Source organism: Schistocerca nitens, chromosome 4, assembly GCF_023898315.1.
Source record: "Schistocerca nitens isolate TAMUIC-IGC-003100 chromosome 4, iqSchNite1.1, whole genome shotgun sequence".
NCBI classification, from domain to species: Eukaryota; Metazoa; Arthropoda; class Insecta; order Orthoptera; family Acrididae; genus Schistocerca; species Schistocerca nitens.
The window spans coordinates 696,055,572-696,072,670 of record NC_064617.1 but is presented as its reverse complement, the minus strand read 5'-3'; positions in this window follow the sequence as shown (position 1 = coordinate 696,072,670).

Sequence of the window (17,099 nt, the reverse complement as noted above, 5' to 3'; positions counted from 1 at the left end):
AGCGTGGACGTGAACCGTATGTGCAGTTGACGGACTTTGAGCGAGGGCGTATAGTGGGCATGCGGGAGGCCGGGTGGACGTACCGCCGAATTGCTCAACACGTGGGGCGTGAGGTCTCCACAGTACATCGATGTTGTCGCCAGTGGTCGGCGGAAGGTGCACGTGCCCGTCGACCTGGGACCGGACCGCAGCGACGCACGGATGCACGCCAAGACCGTGGGATCCTACGCAGTGTCGTAGGGGACCGCACCGCCACTTCCCAGCAAATTAGGGACACTGTTGCTCCTGGGGTATCGGCGAGGACCATTCGCAACCGTCTCCATGAAGCTGGGCTACGGTCCCGCACACCGTTAGGCCGTCTTCCGCTCACGCCCCAACATCGTGCAGCCCGCCTCCAGTGGTGTCGCGACAGGCGTGAATGGAGGGACGAATGGAGACGTGTCGTCTTCAGCGATGAGAGTCGCTTCTGCCTTGGTGCCAATGATGGTCGTATACGTGTTTGGCGCCGTGCAGATGAGCGCCACAATCAGGACTGCATACGACCGAGGCACACAGGGCCAACACCCGGCATCATGGTGTGGGGAGCGATCTCCTACACTGGCCGTACACCACTGGTGATCGTCGAGGGGACACTGAATAGTGCACGGTACATCCAAACCGTCATCGAACCCATCGTTCTACCATTCCTAGACCGGCAAGGGAACTTGCTGTTCCAACAGGACAATGCACGTCCGCATGTATCCCGTGCCACCCAACGTGCTCTAGAAGGTGTAAGTCAACTACCCTGGCCAGCAAGATCTCCGGATCTGTCCCCCATTGAGCATGTTTGGGACTGGATGAAGCGTCGTCTCACGCGGTCTCCACGTCCAGCACGAACGCTGGTCCAACTGAGGCGCCAGGTGGAAATGGCATGGCAAGCCGTTCCACAGGACTACATCCAGCATCTCTACGATCGTCTCCATGGGAGAATAGCAGCCTGCATTGCTGCGAAAGGTGGATATACACTGTACTAGTGCCGACATTGCGCATGCTCTGTTGCCTGTGTCTATGTGCCTGTGGTTCTGTCAGTGTGATCATGTGATGTATCTGACCCCAGGAATGTGTCAATAAAGATTCCCCTTCCTGGGACAATGAATTCACGGTGTTCTTATTTCAATTTCCAGGAGTGTACTTTCAGAAACGACTTCTTGACACTTAAATCTATACTAGATGTTAACAAATTTCTCTTATTCAGAAACGCTTTCCTTGCCATTGCCAGTCTACATTTTATATCCTCTCTACTTCGACCATCATCAGTTATTTTGCTCCCCAAATAGCAAAACTCCTTTACTACTTAAATGTCTCATTTCCTAATCTAATCCCCTCAGCATCACCCGATTTAATTTGACTACATTCCATTATCCTCGTTTTGCTTTTGTTGATGTTCATCTTATATTCTCCTTTCAAGACACTGTCCATTCCGTTCAACTGCTCTTCCAAGTCTTTTCCTGTCTCTGACAGAATTACAATGTCATCGGCGAACCTCAAAGTTTTTACTTCTTCTCCATGAATTTTAATACCTACTACGAATTTTTCTTTTGTTTCCTTTACTGCTTGCTCAATATACAGATTGAATAACATCGGGGAGAGGCTACAACCCTGTCTCACTCCTTTCCCAACCACTGCTTCCCTTTCATGCCCCTCGACTCTTATAACTGCCATCTGGTTTCTGTACAAATTGACAATAGCCTTTAGCTCCCTGTATTTTACCCCTGCCACCTTCAGAATTTGAAACAGAGTATTCCAGTCAACGTTGTCAAAAGCTTTCTCTAAGTCTACAAATGCTAGAAACGTAGGTTTGCCTTTTCTTAATCTTTCTTCTAAGATAAGTCGTAAGGTTAGTATTGCCTCACGTGTTCCAACATTTCTTCGGAATCCAAACTGATCTTCCCCGAGGTCCGCTTCTACCAGTTTTTCCATTCGTCTGTAAAGAATTCGCGTTAGTATTTTGCAGCTGTGACTTATTAAACTGATAGTTCGGTAATTTTCACATCTGTCAACACCTGCTTTCTTTGGGATTGGAATTATTATATTCTTCTTGAAGTCTGTGGGTATTTCGCCTGTCTCATACGTCTTGCTCACCAGATGGTAGAGTTTTGTCATGACTGGCTCTCCCAAGGCCATCAGTAGTTCTAATGGAATGTTGTCTACTCCCGGGGCCTTGTTTCGACTCAGGTCTTTCAGTGCTCTGTCAAACTCTTCACGCAGTATCTTATCTCCCATTTCGTCTTCATCTACATCCTCTTCCATTTCCATAATATTGTCCTCAAGTACATCGCCCTTGTATAAACCCTCTATATACTCCTTCCACCTTTCTGCCTTCCCTTCTTTGCTTAGAACTGGGTTGCCATCTGAGCTCTTGATATTCATACAAGTGGTTCTCTTCTCTCCAAAGGTCTCTTTAATTTTCCTGTAGGCAGTATCTATCTTACCCCTAGTGAGACAAGCCTCTACATCCTTACATTTGTCCTCTAGCCATGCCTGCTTAGCCATTTTGCACTTCCTGTCGATCTCATTTTTGAGACATTTGTATTCCTTTTTGCCTGCTTCATTTACTGCATTTTTATATTTTCTCCTTTCATCAATTAAATTCAATATTTCTTCTGTTACCCAAGGATTTCTATTAGCCCTCGTCTTTTTACCTACTTGATCCTCTGCTGCCTTCACTACTTCATCCCTCAGAGCTACCCATTCTTTTTCTACTGTATTTCTTTCCCCCATTCCTGTCAATTGTTCCCTTATGCTCTCCCTGAAACTCTGTACAACCTCTGGTTTAGTCAATTTATCCAGGTCCTATCTCCTTATATTCCCACCTTTTTGCAGTTTCTTCAGTTTCAATCTGCATTTCATAACCAATAGATTGTGGTCAGAATCCACATCTGCACCTGGAAATGTCTTACAATTTAAAACCTGGTTCCTAAATCTCTGTCTTACCATTATATAATCTATGTGATACCTTTTAGTATCTCCAGGATTCTTCCAGGTATACAACCTTCTTTTATGATTCTTGAACCAAGTGTTAGGTATGATTAAGGTATGCTCTGTGCAAAATTCTACAAGGCGGCTTCCTCTTTCATTTCTTCCCCCCAATCCATATTCACCTACTATGTTGCCTTCTCTCCCTTTTCCTACTACCGAATTCGTCACCCATGACTATTAAATTTTCGTCTCCCTTCACTACCTGAATAATTTCTTTTATCTCATCATACATTTCATCAATTTCTTCATCATCTGCAGAGCTAGTTGGCATATAAACTTGTACTACTGTAGTAGGCGTGGGCTTTGTGTCTATATTGGCCACAATAATGCGTTCACTATGCTGTTTGTAGTAGCTTACCCGCACTCCTATTTTTTTTTATTCATTATTAAACCTACTCCTGCATTACCCCTATTTGATTTTGTATTTATAACCCTGTAATCACCTGACCAAAAGTCGTGTTCCTCCTGCCACCGAACTTCACTAATTCCCACTATATCTAACTTTAACCTATCCATTTCCCTTTTTAAATTTTCTAACCTACCTGCCCGATTAAGGGATCTGACATTCCACGCTCCGATCCGTAGAATGCCAGTTTTCTTTCTCCTGATAACGGCTGAAAGCAAGGGGAAACTACAGCCGTAATTTTTCCCGAGGACATGCAGCTTTACTGTATGATTAAATGATGATGGCGTCCTCTTGGGTAAAATATTCCGTAGGTAAAATAGTCCCCCATTCGGATCTCCGGACGGGGACTACTCAAGAGGACGTCGTTATCAGGAGAAAGAAACCTATGTAGTCGACGATATCTGCCACTGCCACTTCTTCATCCATCGAAGGCGACTGTCTAACACGTCATTGTTTTCAAGTGGTCCCATCAACTGCTTCTATAACTTCGTTGTTAATGACAATTCTCTTTTTTCACTTGGTGACTTAACATACTTTAGCTTTATTATAATTGATTTTACGCCTACTTTCAAACTTGCTCTATTATCTTATTTGGTTGGTTGATGATGTCTCTCTCTGTTAAAGGCTAACAGTACACTCTCATCAACAAAACAAAGATACTTCAGGTATATTCCATCAACATGTAGTTATTTCTTTTCCTAGTTAAAGGATTTGCAGATTTGCTCTAGGACTGCTGAAAGTAGTTTTGATTGTGTGGAATCTCCTGTTCTCACTCTCCTTTCAGTTCTGATCTCACTATCCGACTGAGATTTAATGGACCTGCAGCACTGGTTAATGTTATATTCATATTTTGAGAAGTGCTCTGATGTCACTCTTTACGCTAGCCTACCCTGTGCAGGCCTCCTCATCTCACATGACTAAATCAGCTTACATCAATTTGAAACCACTCATTATAGTCAACCTTTGGTCTCCCTCTATAATTTTGCGAAACCCCGGACGTGTGTAAGTGGGTTTAACTGAATGATGATTTAATCATGGTAGAAACACTACCTTGACTCCAGTGCTCAAGTAATGTTCGTAAACGGACTAATTAATGCCATGAAATATTGTGGCCCTAGCAATAAATTTTTAGGCCAGGAATTTGCATATTATCGTTAGAAAATATTAAATGTGGTGTTAAAACAATATTTGAGTGAACTCTTTAGTTTATTACAAAAGAAAGCATTAAAATGGAAACGCTTCTGAATCAATATTGAAATCGCCAAAGTAGCAAGCATAGAATTAACCATGAGATCTATAAAAATGGAACTATCAGTTGGAAAAGTTCGGAATAGCTAATAACCACGTGTCTGACTGCATGACATTGATCTCAACGTCCCTACACGTCGATTACAGTAACTATTTGACTGAATAGACAACCGAAGGCGCCTATCCATCTGATGATATGCTGACAAACAGGGGACAGTAGATCCTACCATGAATCTGAACCATGAACTTGGGAATGTCCTAACATGCTGGAACTTCTTGCAATTCTCACCATAGGCCGGCCGGGTGGCCGACCGGTTCTAGGCGCTACAGTCTGGAGCCGCGCGACCGCTAGGGTCGCAGGTCCGAATCCTGCCTCGGGCATGGATGTGTGTGATGTACTTAGGTTAGTTAGGTTTAAGTAGTTGTAAGTTCTAGGGGACTGATGACCTCGGAAGTTAAGTCCCTTAGTGCTCAGAGCCATTTGAATCATTTTTGAATTCTCACCATAATCTTCACTGTAAAATGAGCAGAGTGGTGTCACCGTATCTTGCTGCCATCAAATACTACACCAGAGTCGTTCTTCTAAGGACTCGAATATTGGACTACAGTCAGCTGTTCCAGTTGATAGCAAAACCCGTGAAGAATAGATATGTTAAGCATTAAGCCTCATGAGTAAGTCCTTTCTAAGGCAGTAAGGAACTGACTGCTTCTTTCTTCTCAGCAAGAAAAACCAATCATCTTAAATGTTATATCCGTCCACCAATAGTGTACTTGTTTCTTTAACAAAATATCCCTCCAAGAAGAGGCAAAACCTGAAAAAGCCAATGAATTCAATTTCCTACCCTCTTTTTTTAAAAAAACTTCCCTCTATGAGTTACATCCTCATCATATAACAAGTTTCACCTATCAGAGTCCTCTCGCACAGCAGCTAGCCTCATATCAGGGATCCTGGGAAAAGCTAAAAAACTGTATCCAAGGCTAGCCGCCAATTCTGCCACAATTCTGAACCTACTGTAACTCAGAGCTGTTTTGCTGTAGTTTTCGGAAACCTGAGAGATGTTTATCTGCTAAATGCATTCTTCTTAATATGATTCGTATGTCACCTTTCTGCCGACAAAGTTCTGTCATCCAGAACGAATGCTTTCAGCTTGATGTCCAGGGTGGGAACGTGCCATAAACAAAACAAAGGCAAGGTGCCGGCATGATGCTCGCCAAGGCGACAGTCACCCCGACAATGCGAGACACGTCATAGCTCAAGCTTTCCCTGTCTGCGTTTCTGCGAAATGCCGTATTCCCGTGGCTCACTGGAAAGCGTTTTTTGCCGTGGCTGCGACTCCTGTCCCATATCCTCAGCACTTAGCGGCTTCTAAGGCTCGCCCTGAAAAGCAATGAATATAGCCAAAGCGCAGTTAAATTAGAGAATGTTAAAAAAGTATTGATCCCCACTGTTGTATCAATGTTTATACAAGGAATACATTTATCAAAACAAAAACAAACTGATGCTAAAATATATATTCTTATTTTATTGAGGACCCTTCTCTGAATAAATGTGCAACAATTGCTAATGATATACTATTCAAATATTTAAGTCATCACAATCAGGACGAAGTTCTGCAGCATTATACACTAAAATTATCATGTAGGACTTTAGTGGAAACATGTAAAACAAGTATTTTGGCACATAGATACAAATTCAACCATTGTACCTTTAGAGCTACCCATGTTTCCTTGTGTGAGAGGCCCGCATCTCGTGGTCGTGCGGTAGCGTTCTCGCTTCCCACGCTCGGGTTCCCGGGTTCGATTCCCGGCGGGGTCAGGGATTTTCTCTGCCTCGTGATGGCTGGGTGTTGTGTGATGTCCTTAGGTTAGTTAGGTTTAAGTAGTTCCAAGTTCTAGGGGACTGATGACCATAGATGTTTAGTCCCATAGTGCTCAGAGCCATTTTTTTTGTGTGAGAGATGTGTTGTTTCAACAGATAAGAAGCAACGAACTCAACACAGGAAAATTAATGAAACAGCTAAATCTAATAAGAAGGTCTGTGAAAACATTGTTAGTGGAATTACTCTGCTGTGGTAATGTCAACAAACGATCGGCAACACTAGGTATGTTATATTATTCTTTGCAAACATCATGTGGTATTCCCAAGTTAATTTAATATTTTCTAGCATGATATTACCTGTAAACACAAAAGTAAACAAAAACGATGCCCTCATTCTTATTTCACGTGGTCTATAATTCCTTATCTAAAATAATAGTCTTCTATAACCATAATTAGAATTACAGTATACTGATAATTTTTACTTTATGGACCATCTGACTACAATTGAATGAAACACAGTTTTCGTGTCATACGCGTATCGCCTTTATTTTCTGCAAGGAATCTTCAGTGGCATGGAATATGTACATATTTTTGCTATTTAGTTTACATTTTGGTCTATGTACCTATAGGTTATAAACAATTCTGGTGGTTGGCTTTTGCAATTGCGTAGCAATATTTTGAACTGTACTTACAGGTTGACTGGAAGATTTTCTACATATTACGGTCCTCTTGCATTTTTGGTGTTGTTCCTCTTCTTATAAATGCCAATATGTGTTTTTTTACCACATTTCACAGCACTAGGAACTGAACACTTGTTTTGGTTTGTGTTGCCGACTATCAGATGTTAAAGCCAAAGATCGAATGTTATTGTCAACTTTCTAGTGTAATTATTGAAGTATCTGTGATCTGTTTGTGTTTGCATTTTTTTTTTGTGGTCTCTGTGTGTGTGTTTTTCTCCGTGTGTCCAGAAGGCGAAGGTGGGGGGGGGGGAGATATTCTTTTTTTTTTTTGGACTGTGTGAGGGACAATTTTTATTTTATCATTTCTTTTATTAAGTGTAGTAGGGAGCCTGTGCTGATGTGTGTTTGTTCATTTATCACATGTTTGTTTTCAGCGATGGCCTTTCTGAATGTGGAAGTTTTCTTGCATTTGTATAAGATGTTTGTCATGGTTGCTTATTCTCATTATTTTCATTTCTTGTTCCATATTTGTAGGGTGGTGGTTATGGTGTAATAAATGTTCTGCAAATGTGGAATGGTTTGGTTCGTGCTTCCAACTCCTGATATATTCTTTGTATCGTGTTTTACAATTCCTGCATGTCATGCCTATGTACACTGCATCACAACTTTGACATTCAAGTTAACACGAGTATAAACTTTTTATACGAGTTTAGACTCGTACAAACTTGAATGTCAAAGTTATGATGCAGTATACATAGGCATGACATGCAGGAATTTTAAAACACAAGTTTAAACCTCGTAATTAAGACAGGATAATGCGGCAAACAATATTGCTGAGCGGCTGACGGAATCACAAGTATGGGGATGTGCCACGCAGAACTGCTACAGAAAGTGTACTACGATTTCACGCAGGATCCAGAGGTGCTGAGGAGGTTAAAATTACCTGATTTAGACTGCATGAGGAATGACGGCAGGGTGACAACAGCCGGCAGTCATGGAGCATCTTGGCATCGGTGCTGGTGAATAAGAAATATTGAACTGAATTATGTACCGTCAGCCACTGCGATGTACTTGTGATCGACTGACGAATTCTTATTATGCGCCAGCCAAGTTTCTTCTTTAATGTTAAATACTGTTTAATATGAACAGAAGATAGTGAGTGTATTTACGGCCCATGCGTGTAATACTGATTTATTGAGAATGTACACAACTGGCCATTAAAATTGCTACACCAAGAAGAAATGCAGATCATAAACGGGTATTCATTGGACAAATATATTATACTAGAACTGACATGTGATTACATTTTACGCAATTTGGGTGCATAGATCCTGAGAAATCAGTACCCAGAACAACCACCTCTGGCCGTAATAACGGCCTTGATACACCAGGGCATTGAGTCAAACAGAGCTTGGATGGCGTGTACAGGTACAGCTGCCCATGCAGCTTCAACACAATACCACAGTTCATCAAGAAGAGTGACTGGCGTATTGTGACGAACCAGTTGCTCGGCCACCATTGACCAGACGTTTTCACTTGGTGAGAGATCTGAAGAATGTGCTGGCCAGGACAGCAGTCGAACATTTTCTGTATCCAGAAAGGCCCGTACAGGACCTGCAATATGCAGTCGTGCATTATCCTGCTGAAATGTAGGGTTTTGCAGAGATCGAATGAAGGTTAGAGCCACGGGTCGTAACACAACTGAAATGTAACGTACACTGTTCAAAGTGCCGTCAATGCGAACAACAGGTGACCGAAACTTGTAACCAATGGTACCCGATACCATCACGCCGGGTGATACGTCAGTACGGCGATGACGAATACACGTTTCCAATGTGCGTTCACCGCGATGTCGCCAAACACGGATGCGACCATCATGATGCTGTAAACAGAACCTGGATTCATCCGAAAAAGTGACGTTTTGACATTCGTGCACCCAGGTTTGTCGTTGAGTACACCATCGCAGGCGCTCCTGTCTGTGATGCAGCGTCAATGGTAACCGCAGCCATGGTCACCGAGCTGATAGTCCATGCTGCTGCAAACGTCGTCGAACTGTTGGTACAGATGGTTGTTGTCTAGCAAACGTCCCCATCTGTTGACTCGGGGATCGAGACGTGGCTGCACGATCCGTTACAGCCATGCGGATAAGATGCCTGTCAATTCGACTGCTAGTGATACGAGGCCGTTGGGATCCAGCATGGCGTTCCGTATTACCCTCCTGAACCCACCGATTCCATATTCTGCTAACAGTCATTGGATCTCGACCAACGCGAGCAGCAATGTCGCGATACGATAAACCGCAATCGCGATTGGCTACAATCCGACCTTTATCAAAGTCGGAAACGTGATGGTACGCATTTCTCCTCCTTACACGAGGCATCACAACAACGTTTCACCAGGCAACGCCGGTCAACTGCTGTTTGTGTACGAGAAATCGGTTGGAAACTTTCCTCATGGCGGCACGTTGTAGGTGTCGCCACCGGCGCCAACCTTGTGTGAATGCTCTGAAAAGCTAATCATTTGCATATCACAGCATCTTCTTCTTGTCGGTTAAATTTCGCGTCTGTAGCACGTCATCTTCGTGGTGTAGCAATTTTAATGGCCAGTAGTGTATGTTGAAACTGCACCACAGCAGATATTCTTTGATTACGATTTGCGGTTTGGAGTTTGAGAAACTTATTTGAAGTTTAATATTCTGAACAGTTTATTTGAGTGTTACATCTCTCAGAGAACTAAAAGTTTTCGATCGTGTGCTGGGACGAACTTCATTTGTTATGCAGTCGGATAGTTAAAAAGTGCCCTTATCCTGATGAAGCAGTCGGCTTTGAAAACGAGTTCGAATATTAGACCCTATTATGCCCGAACCAAGAGCTTTAATAGTTTCAGAAGCGCTCACGATTGGGAGCGTGACTGCAGACAATCGGTATAAGATCATTGGATTTCACCGCCACACCATTTGGTGTAATTTTTAAGTCGTTATAGGTTTTGGACGTCAGATAATGTGTAGTTTCAACTTTTTGGTTGAGTTGGTACGAATATACCTTCGACTTTTCGGAGCAATAGTGTTAATACTTGTAGACTGGCTGCTGTGTGAAATCCAAACATTTTGCTTGCGGACGATAGACCAATAGATTATTGTCTGGACGACGATACTCCTCTGCCTAACCAGTGTGTGTGTACGACTTTATTCACTAACTACATCAATGCGATCATCGTCTCAGATTTCTGGATATTGAACACCTGCTTAATTAAAGAATCATTCTGATTTCCTGTCACTGTATCGACTGAAACCTAGAAAATATTAAACTAAAGAGAGCGACCTAGTGGGGGAGGGGAGTGTGGAGTAGAACAGATGTGCTCGATGTACTTACACGCAGTCTAATCGAAAACCATCTGGCAAGTTAGCAGAATATGCAGCTGCGAAGGCGCAGTTGCACGTAATCGTTTGCTAATGGCGAAGTCAAACGCTAGATAGATCAGCCAGTACTGTTGTCTCAATTGTTACATCTCAGGCGATAACGGCAGTGTCATTGCGTGATTTCAAACTGCCTTAAACTGGATTGGTTCGCCTACTTAACACGCGTGCTTCCCACGGTTACTGGTGTTTAAGGCGCAGTGTCACAACCTTCCTCGCAGTGGCTGTGGTAACCCACATCTCCTTTGTAATACTTTGTCTGATTCGCGTGATCTACTTAGGCGTTCACATCTGTTTTTGGAACATACAATAACACATGGAAGGTCGCCTGCATTAGCTTATTAAGCTACTGCGCGTCAAATACCTCACAGGGAGGTAACATAGACCCTACACTGCTTAGACCGTAGATACATATAGACCGCGCGCGCCCCTACCTCAGTCATGTTTGAAATCAACGTCTATGTCAAGTGACGCTGGGCAAAAGCCGAATTCTGTCATTACACACTACGGAAAGAGAAACCGACATTTAGGCTTTTTTCCCATTGAAAGCTGAAATTAAGCATAGATTTCAGCAACTGAAAGACTTGTTGTCTTAGTATTACATATTTACTAATACAGTTAACCTAATTTCTCTTAACTTCCCAGTATTAATGCGATGTTATGGTATTTACACTTGTCCAACTAAAATTGTAACAAAAAGTTTGAAACGAAGTGTTGACAATTTTTTCTGCAAGCCATAGAATTTTATTTCTTCAGTGAACTCATATATTTTTTGCACTGCTAATCGTTTAGTTTACCGCTTCCAGGAGAATATAATATCAGTTTGGCAGAAGGCATTCTGTTTTATAACGATACCTCAAAAACACGTGTGAAATGTTTTATTATGTTTGTATAAGAAATGACATTTGTTTGTATCTATAATGTCCAGTTTTTACACGCAGTAAGCGGTTATGTTTTATAGCTTTTGTTTAATTGTGGAGACATTTCTTAGTGAGTTAAACACTAACATTCTGTCGCCTCAAAATTTACGTCATTCATCGAGTTTTAGATCTGAGGATCAACGTATTACCCTTATCAGTCAGTTCGTACTATCCAGTAAAAAAAAAAAATTACTCTCAAATGGAAGACGATTCACTAATGTTTGGTAATGATATCACTCCTTAACTTCAGAGTAATAAACTCACTGGCAAAGTCTCGAAAAATGTATTCGGAAATTATTTTGTGTTTTAAATACTTTACCTGTGGATAGAAACATTAATTCATTTCACAATCGTTTCGGTGCAACGAAAAGCGGCACGAGGTTTCATCATTGTAATACAGAAACCTGGAGTCGCCAATCAATTTACTAAAAATGTTACAATTGAGGTAAACTGAACAAGATTCCAGAAGTCGCCTGAAAATTCATGCTGCCACTAGTCAATGATCGGTATAATGGTTTCAGTATAATGACGTCATGGGAAGTCTATATTATCTGTAATCTAAGGGAAACTCCTGATGGGAGTCAGTGAACCGGAAAATGTCGGTAGTAATTACCAGAAAACTGGCAGCTCGATAGGTGCTGGCATGTAGACGTCACACTTTGCGACTACGGCTTTAGCGCATTATTGTCTCACTGAAGGTGGTTTTATAACATTGGTTCTCAAGCGGGCCGATATCACCCCCAGATTAAGGGGGAGGGGTATTCCACATCTTGAGGGAGCGGTGGACCAAAAAGAGGAGGCAAGCGGGCGTTTTAAAGAGGACGGGGCGCTGGGGAGCGACCGTTCAATTTCTGCTTTCATCGTTGTTGTTTTAGCTACTAATAGACAAAAACGTAAGTGGTTTATTTTCTTCACTGTTCCTACGGTAATTCATTGCTTAAAATGATGTTGGACTAACAGTTTAAAAAGGAAACCAAAACAAGATAACCAGACGTTTAAACACGAAAATGCATTAAAATGTAACATCTTTTTTCTACAACATGACTATGAATGTTTCTGCTCCTTACGTGTCAGGAAGTTGTTCATTTTAACTTTTCCTTTACTGAGGGCGTACTTAATGGTTCAAATGGCTCTGAGCATTATGGGACTTAACTTCTGAGGTCATGAGTCCCCTACAACTTAGAACTACTTAAACCTAACTAACCTAAGGACATCACAGACATCCATGCCCGAGGCAGGATTCGAACCTGTGACCGTAGCGGTCGCACAGTTCCAGACTGTAGCGCCTAGAACCGCTCGTCTACCCCGGCGGCGTACTTAATGGAAAAGGCTTCAGCACGGTGCAGAATGCAGAAATTCGTGACGATAGCAAGGAAAAACGAGCATTTATGTGAGAGGAGCTGCCTAAAGCTCTAGATGGCAAAGATGGAACCAGATATCGTGCAGCTGGCGTATTCTCATCCGGTGTACGAGTGCTGCTAATGACGTAGATAAATATTATTAGTATAGCAGACGTCATCATTATTATTAGTACATTTATTAAAATTTCTGTGGTCTTGTAGCTTACACTGAAGTGGCAAAAGTCATGGGATTTGGATATGTACATAAACAGATAGCGGTAGTATCGCGTACACAAGATATAAAGGGGCCGTGCATTAACGGAGATGTCATTTGCACTCCCTTTAACGACAGAGAGCAGCGGCGTTTTCGTAGAGTTTTCATTGCTAACACACAAGCATCACTGCGTGAAATAACCGCACAAACCAATGTGGGACCTACGCCGGGCGTATCCGTGAGGATAGTGCGGTGTTAATGGGCTACGGCAGCAGACAAATCGACGCGAGTGCCTTTGCTAACAGGATGACATCGTCTCTCCTGTGCTTGTGACCATATCGATTGGACCCTAGACGACTGGAAAACCGTGGCCTGGTCGATGAGTCCCGGTTTCAGCTGGTAAGAACTGATGGTAGGATTCGCGTGTGGCGCAGACGCGACGAAGCCACGGAGCCAAGTTGTCAACAAGGTACTGTGCAAGCTCGTGATGGCTCCATAATAGTGTGGGTTGTGTTTACATGGAATGAACTGGTTCCTCTGGTCAAACTGCATTGAACATTCACTGGCGATGGTTATGTTCAGCTAATTTGAGAGAATTTGCAGTCATTCATGGACTTCATGTTCGCAAACAACGATGGAATTTTTACGGATGATAATGCGGTATCTCACTGAGATACAGTTGTTCACGATTGGTTGTAAGAACATTCTGCACTATTCGAGCGCCGGACGTTGAACGTGTATGAGACATGATCGAGAGGTCAGCTTGTGTATAAAATTCTGCACAGCCAACACTTTTGCAATCATCGACGGCCGTAGAGGCAGCATAGCTCAATATTTCTGCAGCTGACTTTCAACGACTTGCTGGCCGACCGCTGTGGCCGAGCGGTTTCTTGGCGCTTCATTCCGGAACCGCGCTGCTGCTACGGTCGCAGGTTCGAATCCTGCCTCAGACATGGATGTTTGTGATGTCCTTAGGTTAGTTAGGTTTAAATAGTTCGAAGTCTAGGGGACTGATGACCTCAGATGTTAAGTCCCGTAGTGCCTAGTGCCATTTGAACCAACGACTTGCTGAGTCCATGCCATGTCGAGTTACTGCACTACGCCTGGAAAAATGAGGCCCGACTCGATATTAGTAGGTTTACCATGACTTTTGTCCCTCAATGTATATTAATCCTCTAACCATTAGATTCAAACTGTACCTTCCATTTTATTTTTACGTTTCTATGACATAAGAATTAAAAGTTTGAATGATTCAGTCTTTCCAAATAACGTCGTCGTCAAAGGAATTTAATTATAATTCTGTCCACAATTTACCTGTCTTTAGATACTGAGCTGATTAAATTACCTCTTTGTTACTTTCTTAATTAGTGGCGATCTGTTCAAAATACAAAATTTTTCAAAAATTTTGTTCATTTGGTATTAAAAAAGAAACTTCGAAAATGTTCATTGAAATTGTTATTTGTAGACAAGCAAATTTAATTTAACTTAATATATAGATGTTCTGTACAATAGTTTTCCCATTTTGCCCCTTCATTGTGACAGTACTTTGTACGCCGAGGCGCTGAATTGAAAAAAAAGAAAGAAGCTTGACAGTCACTGCTTTATTGGACCGGTTCTTGTATGTTTTTAGCAATGAACATTTTGTCCCCTTACGATTATTACTGTTTAACATTTCAGTGACATTTATCGTGTGTTATATGCGACAGCGAGAAGTCGTAGTTGATGCAATCACGAAATTAGGACAGGCTGCATCACACAACCTCATAGGATTCCTTCATACTGCGCTATATGTAACTGAAAACAATGTCTGCTCTTATGCTAGATACGGTTCGTTCAGATTTCGACAAAATCATCACTAGTAGCCAGAAGATACTCTTCAGATATCAATAATCTTTTTCGGTAGTCTACATTTCCTGATGACTACAGTACCGGGTTTTTATAGATTTCACTCTCCACATAAAAACGATTTTTTCCTTTATATTTCAGATTTATGCGCTGGCCTCATATCCAAATAACATTCAGTGTGTACGTGCATGAAATAAACTACCGAAAAAAGGAAACACAGCGAAATTTTTTTGGGTACTGGCTGTATGTCATGAAGCACTTCGGAAGCTAACATAATATGAAAAATATTTAGGTGAAAACATAAAAAAAATATTACGGTAAAAACATGCAGATAGCAAGTACTCTTCTCAACAAAATTACTCCACACAACCTGAAACAGATCAGTTCTGGGAAATAAGTAGATATTAAAATTTTAGGTAATCCGTGACTGAGGACAGCATAAAAAACTGTACATAGTAAACACTAACAATTTAAATTGTTGGTATAGTACAACACTTTTCTGAACTTAAGAGCTTTTCTTCAGATGCATGTTTTCTGTATATGGACTGTAGACCGTCTGAGCGATGTTATTTTAAAAAAGTTTTTGACAGGACTCACGTTGAAACTTTAGAACAATGTGTCAAAACACCAGTCAAAACAACAGAAGCCAGACGTAAACCAAATACAAATGTTACAGACGATGTATCTCTTAAGATGAAGTATAAAGCCTCGAAACGTGAGCACATTAAGTTGTAGCTGCTTTCAACGTTCACTCCGCCATTTTAATTTTTCTTTTTTTACTGAAAAATGTACAAAATTGCAGAACCTATTTCTAAAAACGTGTTTCCAGCATAATATATGCCAGTAAGCTTAATAAATTATTGTATATAAAATGAAACAAAATAATTAAAACAGGAATAAAAATATCTCGAATACCATCTTCAGTATGTGAATCAGATTTTCGTAGGCTCCGTAAATCACTAAGGAAGAATTATGGACTATGTTATTCGGACTGATACGGTTTCATATGTAGGGCATCCATTATATGACCAAAGAAAATAATTACTTTTGTTTAAGGATAAAGTTGATGTCTTTTGGGACTCTTTTCATACAAAACTGTTTTGGTTGTATGATAATGATATATGCAGAAATTACCTTGAGCGTACTGATAATACTAGTACAGTACACGAGTATATTACAAGTACCGATATTGACTATTTGTTTGTTATTATGTGTGCCGAATTCACCAAAATATGCACTTAGTCTGCATCGGCAATCAAAAACTGTTTGAACAATATTCATCATTACTTTTTCGTGAAAGCTGAAAAATCACGAAGGAATCTTCAGAAATGTTTCAATCTAGTTTATATACGATCAGTAGTGGTACTAGGAAATGAGTAGCACGTCATTACATGCTCAGCTTCAGTGTTCTGTGGCAGATACACGCGCTACAATTAGAGACCCTATTTGCCCTGACATCGAATCAAGCAAAGTGTTGACTGTAACTCTTGAGTGTCATTCTGTGGAAAGGTATCCCATATATAGCTTCTATCGGAATGCTTTGTTGAGTTGTACTGACTTTCTGATATCAGTTGTTGAGGACCAAATGGTTCAAATGGCTCTGAGCACTATGGGACTTAACATCTGAGGTAATCAGTCCCCTAGAACTTAGAACTACTTAAACCTAACTAACCTAAGGACATCATACACACCCATGCCCGAGGCAGGATTCGAACCTGCGACTGAAGCGCCTAGAACCGCTCGGCCACAAAGGCCGGCTGTTGAGGATCTAACGGCCAGATTTGTCCATTGATTTCCGTGAAGGGAATGAGGAGAGAAGAACCCTTGAATGTTCTCTACAGTTATGAGGACAACCGTGGTCCATTCGATGGGTACTAGTTAGGAGATCTTCAGCTTTTCTGAAGTCGCTGTGGAACCATAATTTAGTTGCCATTATCTATAAAGCCCAACAAGTGCAGAGTTTGTTAAGTTTTTTTTATGACGCTAGATAATGCGTTCAAGGAAATTATGTTTAATTCTATAGTGTTTCCAAATGGCACGGCCACTACTGTACGACAGACTGAAGCGAGAGTGTTATCTGGTGTTAATTGGTACACCACAACATAGCATGAAAAGGTCATTCAGCCCATTTAGCTGGATACCCCTTCAATCCCACATAAATGAATACGAGCGCGCAATCCATGGGCTGGGTATG